The sequence below is a fragment of the Cottoperca gobio genome, chromosome 16 (assembly GCF_900634415.1).
Source record: "Cottoperca gobio chromosome 16, fCotGob3.1, whole genome shotgun sequence".
Taxonomy (NCBI): domain Eukaryota; kingdom Metazoa; phylum Chordata; class Actinopteri; order Perciformes; family Bovichtidae; genus Cottoperca; species Cottoperca gobio.
In genome coordinates this window covers 24,373,701-24,386,871 of record NC_041370.1, presented here as the reverse complement: position 1 = coordinate 24,386,871, position 13,171 = coordinate 24,373,701, and the positions used below count along the sequence as shown (strand labels likewise).

At 40.1% G+C, this 13,171-nt stretch overlaps 1 protein-coding gene across 2 annotated transcripts in view; it reads left to right on the top strand.

Annotated features, from left to right (window-relative positions):
- grik2 (glutamate receptor, ionotropic, kainate 2) overlaps window positions 1-13,171 on the top strand; it is a 204,499-nt gene that overhangs the window by 92,774 nt on the left and 98,554 nt on the right. The gene's annotated exons all lie outside the window — the stretch shown is intronic.

Sequence of the window (13,171 nt, the reverse complement as noted above, 5' to 3'; positions counted from 1 at the left end):
TCTTTGGCACAATATGTGAAGCAGGAAGGGGAAGGCTAAAGTTTTCCTTCTACTATTCAGGAAATATAGATTTATGGATTTGTAGAAATAGAAAAGCATCTTTTCTCTGCTGTCAGTGTCCTTGGATCAGAACCTTGCTGAAGCAGGCCAGCAAAGCCCACTGAAACACTGCTAGTGATATACATCACATGCAGTTCTTACCACAGTTGATCAATGAGACAGCCAAACCAAAACTTTATGAAATTCGAGTGTGTTTCTCCACTTTTATTTCGCTTCTTGCCGGGTTTTTACAGACATAAAGTCACTTAAGATACACAGCGTTGTTCTGGACATGATAGACCTGTTACAACGATGTGCTGTGGCATCTCTTCCTGTAACTTGCCAGTCGTCCTGAGGGAGTCAAAAGGAAAACCTTGGTGCCCCGGGTGTGATAAGAAGAATCTCTGTCACTGTGATCTGAAACGTCTCTGATCAGAGCACACTGCCTGTAATAACTGTTCCTCCATGCTGCTTTCATACCACTCTCTTATCTGGGAACCTTGCCAAAACGCGTCAACCCACAAGAGACAAGGAATGGAAAGGAAAAGAGAGTAATAGGGGATGAATGAAAAAGAGAAAAAGAAGAGGGACAGACAGTGGGTGAAGGGAAGGCAGAAGTGAAATCAGAGTCCTTGTGTTTTATTCCCAGATCGACTGTTAAGGTGTTAAACGTCAGGCCGATGTAGCCGCTTGGTCTGATTCCAGTTGGAAAGCACTGGCGGCGGCAGCGGCAACATGTTGGCTGCTGATTGAAAACAGTGGCTTACCTCTGGGGAGTAACAGATTCCCTTTTTTTCTGAAACAGCGAGATCTTGCTGAGTCATATTTCTGGATTGATGTCGGAGAGTGGGTGTTACTCAGTATAAGCCCCTTTTGTTGGATTTGTGGCTCAATCAATACTGTTTCCCACTTGAGACCTGAAATGGACTGTGTGTGTAATAACTGTACCTTTTCAAAACACAAAAAGCTCAGAGAGTGCCTTTATAGCTTCCAGTACAAGATACATGGAGTCTTCAGTCCTCATAAAGAAAAAACAAGGGGAAATAAAAGATCTGTCTCATCATCTTTGTGTTTATATTCACCTCTTTAACTCCATTATGTGCTGTAGAGAGTCATCAGGCGAGCAGTGCTGGGTGGGTATTTTTGGATCAGCGACAGAAGAAGATTTATGTGTGCAAGGAGTGTGCTGTGACCCTGCTCATCAGTGAATTAATGGCATGAGTTTGAAGGTGGGGATTGATTAATTAGACAAATGGCAATCAGTCAGCAGCTAATGCATATTGACATGGTGAAAGGTTCCGTAAAGGTTTGATTAACGGCTTAATTTGTGTGCTGTATTTACGGTTTTGTGTGCTTAAGTAGTGAACTGCTGATGTGCTGTAACTTATGAACTCGCAGATCATGACAGATTACACTGAGTGAGCAGTCCAGCGACTTTCTCACATCGCTTCTCCATTTAGCGTCATTGTTTCACATTTAGGGATTGAAATTGTCGTTTGAACAGTATGGCTTTGCACAATAACAATAATGTGTTTGGACTCAAAGTAACTGCACAGTTTGGATTTATTGCAAACATTTAGAAGTTTCTGTTTTCCATCAAAATGTGTTCTTGGCAGCTGGAAAAACCTCTGAAATGGCATTATAGTTCTATAATGAATAGCCAATGCATTGGAAGATGTCTGTCCTGAATAAAGTATCTATCTATCTATCTATCTATCTATCTATCTATCTATCTATCTATCTATCTATCTATCTATCTATCTATCTATCTATCTATCTATCTATCTATCTATCCATCCATCCATCCATCCATCTATCTATCTATCTATCTGTCAGAGATGGACGAGGCTGCTCAACTGTTACATCAGTGTGTTAGTCAACAGTCTTGATCAAACCAGCATTTGACCAGGTTTGTCCTAAACCTACTACTTCACACAGAGATGATTTCTTTATTTTTTGTGATCATGGATTTATGAAGATACCCTTTTTTGCTCCTTGTACTGCTGGCACGTTTCAAAAGACTTTTACCTGACTGCTAATACATTCTCAAATGGACCATCATGATGTTATACGGGAAACTATATCAAACTAAATAGTGTTAATAAGTATTGACAATAAGAAGGACTAAAGTATTTTCATTTATTTGTCCCCAAAGGGCAAATGGTCTCGCAGCCTACATAGTGTACATCAAGGGGTGAGGAGGGGAGGAATGGGAGGCACTCAATGTTAGGAACGTGTTTTTCTACCTTTAAATAAACAGAACTCCAAAATGGAGGAAGCTATCATACTAACATAACATACATAGACGTGTTGCATCATTCACTTTTACATAAACTGCTCCCCAAAAAAAAGAGATGATTTATTTCTTAATAAGTCATACGGCAAGAATGGAAGGTCCAGACACATTAAATTAACTATTAAGGTGGAGCACATTAATAACTATGGCTGTGTCTGAAATGACTCATTCACCACTCCCTTTTTTATACCATGTCCCACAGTATTGAACACCATAAGATGTCTCTGTTGTTGGCTATTACGACATCTTCCCAAATGTTTATTCTTTCACTTGTGTTTTTAAGTTTCATTTTGCTTACCTGCCTGATCAGAATATCCAGCTGCACTTTTTCTCCCAAAAGCTCCAAACTGCATCTAGTATCATGAAGATGTTTAAGTGAACCTATGAAATCTGGTTGAGAGAGCTGTTTCCTTTTCCCCAGAACATGTTGATGTGTGACAAAGCAGGTAAATTAATACTGCGCCTTATTCCTTTATGCTGCCTCCAATTAATCTGGCGGAGGAGAATCCCTGCCCTGAGTCGTGGCTTAACATGCACGACGAGAGTGACCTTACAAGCTTCACGCTCTCATTACCATAATGTCTGTCCTTGTTAATTGCTTAAACTGCTGTCTGATTCATTGTGTGCCCTGCTAAATTGAAACAGGTTCAAAAGAACACTCAGGCATGACTGTAATTTCTTCATTTATCTCTTTGTCATAAGTCTGAAAGCCGTGGACGTTACCTTTGACCCTCGTCCGGGCAAACGGGCTGACCCTTTCGTCATCAAGGTCATCTCTTTGTTTGTTGCATCTCGAAAACACAGTTGGTATTCAGGGCCTGTAATGCTGCGGAATCATTTATGTTCCCATATTACCATAAATATGCTATACCTGTGGGTACATTTAAATGGGGCAGTGGGAGACAGCTATTTCCTTTTTGACAGATATCATTTAAAGTCTGATCCAAACAGAGTTATGAGAAATGTCACACAAACATCAGACATATTCCAGGATTCATATTATCTGAGCATCACTCAAACAGGCATATGTGGACATGTGGACACCGTGAAAGGAGAGGATGAGTAATATGAGAAATATGTTATTAAATAGTCAACAATGTGTGTGTCTGCCAATACACCTACTCACAATTTCTTATATGTACACCCTTTATTGTACATGTATTAATTCATTCTTATCAAGTATTGTAGACCATTCATAACATAACTAATATTGACTAATCCTCTCCATTTAGCTTTCTACTGTCTGTCTTGGCAGAAAAGGAATAAAACAAGTCATACTTATGTCATGTGATCACAACTAAATGATCTCCATGACAAGCGAGCAAACTCCATTTACTGATGAAGGCCATGAGATGTGGCTGACAGCTCCAGAGAATAGTTCTTGTTTTAATAGACATTTGTCAAAATGTTCTCTTAATAATGAGATAATCAGAATCTCTGAGAGGATAGTCACATAAGGAGTGATTACAAAATCTGGAAAGTCATTTTATGTAATAGAGTAGCAGAGTAGACAAAATCCTAAATAGTATTCACAAGCTATTAACAATAGTGTCTTTTAGCAAGAGCAATATTTTAAGGCATCTTTATAATATATAGGTGAACTCGCCCGGACACATGATTTGCTAAAGTTGGTCACTGGTTTATGCTTAAAATGAGCACAGTGTTTATTTCAATTGTACTGTAATATTCTGATTTCATGTGATTTTATTGTGAAAGGGAGATCACAAATGTTATCTATAGCCACTTTAAGTAGAGCCATAGTCTGCAGGATATTTGGCTGTAACGTGTTTTCACTATTTCTTGTGTTTTATTCTGGCAGTGCTCATGAAGCGATCAATTGTTAAAGAGCAATTTATTGGCAGAAAAAGAGATGATTTACTGGAATAAGACGAGGCTGGTGCAGGGATTGAGGGACGGGTTTTCAGTCTTTGTCCTGCATGTTCCTCTTCCAACCTGTCAGTCACGCTTCTCACTGGAAACCTCCCTGAGTGGCAGAACAGGCTGGGAAACATTGCCTGGACTGGTTTCAGAGGCGAGTGAGTCAGCGGGGGTGCAGGTTGGTTTTGGGTTGGGAGGGTTTGTAGCTGCTGACCCTTGGCAGAGTTCAGCTCTGGGACAGTGGGGGCTGCCAGACCTGTCAAAGTACACTGCCGTATACAAAGCCAGCACAGACCAGCGAACTGCCTGTTTATTAGCCAGATCATGCTCCACTCAATGACCTCACTGTTTTCCAAGATGCACAGCTTTTGTGTTGCATTATGGGATATGCCCTGATGAGGCTGGTGCTGCGGCTTTGAAAGGCATCCAAAGCCTTTGTCTGGAGTTTGAGCAGTTTGAAGGAGTTTTAGGAGGAGGCTAATATTTGGTTATTCCACATTTTGGCAGCGGCCCTGGGATGATGCTGTTGGACCGTGCCCTTCTTCGCCTCTTAGATGGGGCTCTTCTCAGCTTAGTTTATTCCATCTGCTTCTCTGTGAGAATCAAGCCATCTCTCTGTCTCCCCCCTCTCTGGCTCACAGACTTGGGTCTGGCTCTGGTATTGTCCAAATGTTAGGAAAGGAATTTGGGTGTGACATGTTGCTAGTACATTATTCCGGCAGCTGGCGTTACTTGGGCAAGGGCTGGTGGTTCTTGGCAGTGCCGGGGAGGCTGAGGAGCAGTGACTCCGGTGAGTTCACCCAGAGAGCCACTCAGTGTATCCCGGGGTCCTTTGTGAGCCCTGAGGATTTGTCGGAGACAATTTGCTCTCTACAGTTCTGACTTGAGCGGGTTGAAGTTTTCCTTTTTTTTTGCATTCTTTCATTTATTTAAATAACAGGATCTGTTTTTTTTATTCCTGCAGTTTGTGAGGCAGCATGTCAGGGTTTCAGGAGTGGGCTGCAGATTACAGAGCATTCAAACAGGGCTTCAGCTGAGCTCCTTGTTTTCAGCAGGCCTGTTGGAGTGGCTGCTCTGCCTTTGTTGCCATGCTGTCAGTTAAAGAGGCAGTACAAGGTTACATTTTCATTCTGAGCCTTAAAACAATGGATTCAATATTATTGCGGGGTCTGGATGAATTTGACTGTGAACACTAGCGTGAGGGAGGGAAAATGCTAATAGAAGCAGCTGGAGTACTTTCCGTCTTTGTTTGTGTGTAAGTCTTTGGGAGTGGGAGTCTGAGGTGATGTTGTAGTGACGTCCACGCTGAAAGAGGAGAGATCCTTGAGGTCTTAAAGGTAAAGAATTCAGTTGCAATTGACGTTAAAAGTACGTGAATAGAACATAAACAACCAAAATACTATCAGTTGTAGCTGAAGGTCAACATACATAGAAAGATACAATCCCAGAGTGAGTACCCAACCACAGTCCAGCATAGATGTTTCAAAGTTTACTGACGTGGGGAAACATTTGGCAATTATGGGTGTATGTTTAAAGGAATAATTTACCCACAAAATGACCGTTTATATATCAATTACTCACCCCGTGTTTCCTTGAACTCTTGAAGGACACTTTGTGTTTTTTCTCGCCTCCATGGTGAACAAAGAATCCAAAAAATAAAAATTAAAACATCCCTTTATAATTTTTTGCACAACTCGTGCAGTATAATCAATTTGTGTGTTCAGAAATCAGAAATCCTTTATTAGTCCCACGACGGGGAACTTTACATTGTTACAGCAAAAGCAAAAGTGGCGAGTACACAATTAAATAGAATAAAATACAGTAACAGTATTATAAGTACACAGTCATTGATACAGATTTGTAAAAGTGAATAAAGCACATGACAGTGATAATTGCACACAGTGGTGTAACAGTGTGTTGTTGGTGTGGTGGTCTACCAGGGGCCGTGGTGATTGTACAGTCTGACCGCTGCAGGGAGAAAGGACCTACGGTATCTCTCCGTGAGACACCGCGGGTGAAGCAGCCTGTCGCTCACCCGCAGTGTGGACAAAGTGTCCTGGAGAGGGTGGGACATGTCCAATAGAGAGGACAGCTTCATTCTCCTGTCTCCCACCACCTCCACAGTGTCCAGAGGGCTCCCCAGTACAGAGCTGGCCTTCTTAACCAGGCTGTTCAGTCTCTTCCTGTCAGCAGTCGAGATGCTGCTGCCCCAGCAGACCACTCCATAAAAAATAGCTGATGCCATCACAGAGTCACTGAAGGTCTTAAGGAGTGCCCTGCACTCCAGAAGACCTCAGTCTCCTCAGCTGATAAAGCTGCTCTGTTCAAGAAGGGACAGCTCAGATTATTGTTTTCGAGTATATTTTCATTTCATATGTCTTTAATATGTAAAATAAAAGTGTAAAAATACAAAGTTCAAGTTCCCTAAGCTAAGCTAAGAGCAGATAAGATAGTACCACAACTGTTCAAACTGAAGTTGACAAGAACAAAACAATTGACAAGAACAGTATTAACAGGGAGGGATGAAGTGTCTTTTTCTATTTGTTCAGGGTCGTGATTGAATATTAAAATAGTTTTCCTAGATGTTCATTAATATTTTGGGAAAAATAAACTTTGAATTAATAATTAAACGCACTATTAATCTTTGCTAACCTTGGAATAAAACCTTAAGTATGCAAGTTGTTGCTTAATAACATCTGCAATGTGCAGAGCATTCAGCTGTGACTAGCACGGACATGAGAACGCTGCATCAAGATGGCGTAACCGTGCCGGACAGCTGCATGATGATGGAATTTAAAGTATGACCTCCTTCGTAAAGTCTGCCATTAATTACTCCGCCAAGGAGGTTTGTCATCAGGGGAACGGATCAACCACTGTTCCACAATTTCTCAAGGAACTTGGTGGAAGGTTGTAGCAGATACACAAATAATCTTTCACTTGTTATAGCATTGAGAGATGGCTAAGATCTGCCCTCTCTGAGTGTCCTTCTAGTTAATAATGTGTTCATGGCACTGTCACTGAACTGCTCAGAAAATATTAATGCTGTGTTTAAAAAGACATATTCAGGGTTATTTTTTCCCAAGAAACTTGCATTCTTTTAGGTCAGTATGCAGCTTTTTTTTATCCACATGCTGTGGCCAGTGTATTATGCTGCTCTCTGTTGAGCTAAAAGCAATGATAGGAACAGCATTTTAAAAACCTGGTTCTATATTTGGTTTTACACCTGATTCATTCATTAATCCTGGAGAAAAGAAGCAGAATGTTGTACGCTGCATGAGGACATTTAAAGTGAGTTAAAGCTGCTAAGAACTGTACAACAACGTTAAATATACACAGCAATATGTTCTATGTCCTTCAATTTCCAAATCTCAGTTTACAATGAATAATTTAAAACTCAAAACAACACATCAGCAGTGAGCTGAGTACATTACAAGTGTCAGTACTAAAGTCAAATCAGGGAGTGTATGTGCCTTTATTATTGCTCCATCAGTAGGAGTGTTTGAGGCAAACATGAGCGCACTGACCTCTGCTTTGAGCTTTGCCAAAAAACACAAATTATGCTCTTCCACAAACAGCACTATGGCTGCTCTACATGTGCACCACTGTTAGACCCATATTGTGCTACTCTTGGCTTATAATTGAATATGAAATATCTGTTGAGAAAAAGTGATTTTATGGCCAGTGGACTCATCTTTTGACTTCTTCTTTAGAGTGTTTATGGGAGTGACATACCTTACTGTCTTTGTCATTGCCATTGCCAATTTGTTACATTGTTTGCCGAGATACATGCTGTGGACCAGAGGTTACTGACTCACAGTGGAGGAGAGGGTGGAGGAGTGGTGGTGGGGGTGACATGATTGTTAAGAAGAGAAATTAATTTAAGAAATAAGTTCAGTTCTCATATTGACAGAAGGTTTTGTGCCTGCTAGATGCAGACTGGATGGACTAACCTTCAGCATGGGGACCTGATGAATGTCTGCTGGACACCGTGTGTACTCTTGCTTTCGGTCACTGTTGGCTGCATTTCTGTTGCCTCTGTACAGACGAACAGTGTATTGTTTCACTATGATTCAGATTCCAGCAGACTCGCCATATTAAAGCCTGCAGCTAATTCTAAACAGTTCACACACTGCCAACGTCCTGATCCTGCCGAGGCTGAGAAAGTCTGCAGACGTTCCGAGGGTCCTTGTAGCAGATTCCTTTCTCTGCTCATTATCTTCTTGCTGGGAAAAACTCATCAGATTCACTTGAGTGTTAAGACTATTAGTTCTCCTGACAGTGTGTCTTAGTCACGGGACAGTGGATTCTGCTACTAAAGCAATATGGTAGAGCTCTGCTCATAGTCACGTCTACAGTCCATTCAAGGCTTGGGCATTAGTATGCTTGACAGAGTAGGAGGCTTTTTAATTAGCAAAGCTACGCTTAAAGACTTAAAACTCATTTGTGTTGCTTTGAGCGAGATCAAATACAACACTCTTGGTGTTTTTCTTTGTCTCTCACAGCATTCTGCAGTGGACTCTCACAGCAGAAAGAGACAGACAGGTTTGATAGACATCAGCGCACAAACCATAATCAAATGGGCTGTGGCAAAGCAGTGTAGCACATACTCAGCACAGCCTTACAGCGTGTTGGAGTGCTGCAGCTGGACACATTATACATTCAGTTCTCTATTACTGGGTATTAAGTTAAAGTTTACAAATCTTTTGAAGATTATTCTGCATGATTAACAAACTGAAAAGAACGCTACAATGCAACTATTGAAAACTAAGTAAGGGCTAGCCATGCTTTTTGTCTAATTTTGGCAAAAAACAATACTGTCATTTTTTACAGTTAATACATTTGTCTCATAAACGGTGAGATAACATGATCACACAATACTGTCGGTCCCTCTGTGAAAATGTGGATTTACTATTAGAAGAGTCAGAGAAAGATAGCAGCGCTGGTTTCAGGGATTTTGTGTCCTGGGACATTTACTACCCGACTTTGCAAAGTCTGAAGCAAAAATGAACTTTTCTACAACAAAATGCAACAAAACCAAGATTGAAGTGGAATATTCTTTCTTACTATATTGTATCATCTTTATTTTAGTGTCCTCTTCAAGCAGAAAGCACGTAACTGAGCCTTGAATGGTTAGAAACAGAAACTGGGATAAAGTCATGAGCTCTACAGAGTCACTTTGCACAGCAGAGAAAACGGTACTTCGATGGTACAGTCCAATGTCCTTCTCTGTGTCCTGGCTGAGGACAGGATGTGTAAATACACTGGTCAGTGGATTTATCAGAGAAGCAAAACTAAAGTTTCCTGATCCAGTTAATAACATAGTCCCCATTGAGTCATCAGTACCCCATCAGTACTGCTCATTATGACCCAGGTTGTGGTGCATTGCCAGCAGAGAGATCAAACAGTGTGGATGAGTCAGACTCAGGCCTGAAGATGTTCAGACATACTTAAAACACAAAGGAAGCTCAAACTCAAGGCCCCAGGGCTGCTGCTTTCTTACCTCAAAAAAAGACTTCAAGCAACCAAAGTATTCTGCTGACATGTTCCCTTTTCACACTATTCATCCGTACACTGTGAGAGACTCTTATCAAAGGGCTCCCTCACAGGTTCACTGAGGCTCTTTAAGCAGATACATAGCTGTTTCCTCAGTCTCTAGCCTCAGGGACTGCAGCTGGACCATGTGGAGCTTCTATCAACTGGATACACAATAAGCAAGGTCACTGTGAGGTGTTATTATGGTCTGTGATCACCAATTCTAATTCACAGTTTTTATCTAGCCAAGTATGCTGCTGCATTGCCTGTTGAATAATACACCGCCTGATTTATGTGTTGAGCTCTCGAGCGAGCCATCACACTGAGCGCACGTTTACTGACAGTGGAAGCACGGATAGTTGGACTGCTGGTATGTGAAAGTGGATGTTTTCCAGTCTGAAAATCTTACTCTGAGATTTGATTGGTGAAAAAATGTAGTCAACGTTCTGCAGAGGAGAAACTGTATAGTGCTGCGTAGGTACTTTCTAGCCAGCATTAGTTTTCAGACCTAATTTGCATATGATTATTAATCTATAATATAGAGTTTCTTGCATTATAATCAGATGGGATGTATAGTTTAATGACTAAAACCTTACAGTCTGGAGAAGTGGAGGTGACATCCCTATCTGTGTCTGCTACCAGACAACTGCATACAATAGAAGGGTTGAAAGGTGTTTGTCAACACAGTTATCAGGAACAAGTCTTGTACTTTTTACAGCTACATGTATCTGGCAGCCATAGTTACTGGTTACTTTACATACACACAACAGATATGATCATTGTATAAGTGATGATACAGGCTTACTGCTTAAACTACTCAACTGCATATAAAGTAATTAAAGTTACATTCACTCCGGTCTGCTAGAACAGTAAATTGCTGCATCGCCATATTGTATGCTTTTATTTTTCATAATTTAGGTACAATTTGCTACCAATAATTACATACTATTACTTAGGTAAGATATGAATGCAGGACTATTACTTGCAATGTAATTTTTAGACTGTGTTATTCCTTCTTTTACTCACGTAATGGATGTGAATGCTTCTCTAAAATGGTGAATTATTGAAAGGCATAAATGCTACCTGTAACAGTTATTCTTTAGCTGCTGCATTAAGAGCCTCTATCAAAACACTGTACACTGTAGAACTGACAACACCTGCAGTGTGTGAATAACTATGTTTACAGAAAAGAAATAAGAGATGACAGAAAGAGCTCCAGTATATCTGCCTTTTTGTAGACAAATTATTAAAAACACACATAATGAGCCACACCATTGCACTGGGTGACATGTTCCCTCACCCCCACACACACTGTCCTGCTGCCAGAACTACTCACTGCAGCATCAAATGTGGATTAATCCACGGCTGAAAATAGTACCCAACGAATGTGCTTTTCTTGTTTGAGTAATATGAAATTAATTTTCATTTATCAATGAATTTTTAGAAATGAAACTGTAAATGTTTGGCTGTTTATAAAATATTCCCGTGTATAAAAGGATCCAATGGTTCTTAGAGCTGAGAGCCAGAGACAGGGGAGAGAAGTCACAAAGTATTGAGAGGCATACGAACACATTTTTGGTTTGGGTATTTTCATGGGGTTTGTTCAGCAAAAAAACATCCTATCCTTTAACATTACATTTAAAAAAAGCTGAATTGGAAAGGTGTACTAGTATACACTGCGGTTACTGTGGATCGAAGGTTTTATCAGGCAGAAACAAAAGCTGATTTAGTTTTTCTATTCAAGTGTATCTGCATTAGAGTGGACATGGTCTCATTAGACTCACTGAGCACAACATTGAGACATGCAATGTTTGTTTTGTCGACACTATTATACTTCAGATTGAGTTGGAGTGTAGTCGTTTTCATGAGATGCACTTAATGTATTGGCAACTCCCTGCATATGTTGTTCTCCATAGCTCCTGTGAACAACTGCGATCAATTAAGTAGATTAACTATGTGTTATTCACTCTGCCTTTGTTGGTACTGACTGCACATACAGGACTTTACAGCTGACGCGTCCTCAGCACAAAAAGGGTAAAGGATCTTTGTGACTCACAATTCATTCAGATTATTACATTTGTCTTGCAAGCAAAGGTTTGAAAGCCAACAAATAAATATAAATTGAATACCCATTCATCGTTGTCATTTCTAATTGCTGATTCAGATTGTAAAAACTGAGCGGAAAATATTATAAACCTTTCATACAGTAGATGCATGACTAAACACATGGTCAATCCTCATTTGTATGGAATCAGTTTAATGCTGTTTAAATGTTAAAAACATCCAATTAAATTCCAATCCCTAAAAGAGATTCTCAAAGCCAAGTCGAGTCCAACCCACACAAGATACTCAGCTGCTAAATACACATTCAGAAAACACATGTTTTAAGATTTTATTTAGGCACATTTCAGTCATGCAGAGAAAGTGTGATCACAGTAATGATATCTCAGCTGGGAACTATTCAGATCCCAAATGAATGCTGTATTATGAGACAATAATTAAAATATGTTGGAATGATTGAAATAATGAATCGCTGATGCATGTTTATTCACAATTTTTTCAAAGATTGCAAAATGTCACATTTTAAGTTTTGATAGTCAACATTGGAGAAACCAACGCGAGTAGATCTTTTACATAATCCAACCAAAAACCCTGTTCAATGTTGTCAACTCTTTTCCAATGAAAGTAGCGAGCAGAACTAGACAAAACTGACAGGCCGTCCCTTCAGGCCTCCCTCCAAAGCCACATGAAAGTAAACTTATTATAGTGAACGTAAACAACAAACTATTGTTCGTACTCACAGCTGTCAGGCTAGCAGAGTGCAGGCATGATGGCAGGTCGTTTGGGCCAAATGAAATGATTGGACTGACAGTCCTGCGAGAGCCACTGATACTGGATTTGTTTGCTTATATTTATTGATTGCTGTCGGGATGTAAAGAGTATTTCAGCACACATAACAAAAAACCTAAATGACCTACCTCAAATATCTCATGAAACCAACAATGTGTTAATCCGCCTCTCATTTAATGACTTTACTCTGTCTCTGGACCCATTGGTTCTATTGAAGCGCACATATCTATAGTTTCATTTTAAGAAAGACTCATTTCCTGAAGCAGCTGGACACTGTAGTTTTTAGAATAAAATCTCTCAAACAGGAGGAAGGACTATTTTCAGCAGTGGATTAATCAATTAATAATATAAAAAAAACAAAACATCTTTCTTGATATTTTCTTTGCCTCTTCCTTCCTTATCTTCTTTAGCCATTTCCAAGAATACATGTCCACTGTTGCCACTTACTCATCCCAAAAGTGAGTTTTTCTTTGTTTTATGTCACAGACACGACGCGTTCCATGTTTTTCTAGAGTCGGGGAAAAGAAATCAGTAGCTGAAGTAAAAATCCATGAGGCGGGTCGAGGGAAATTGTAT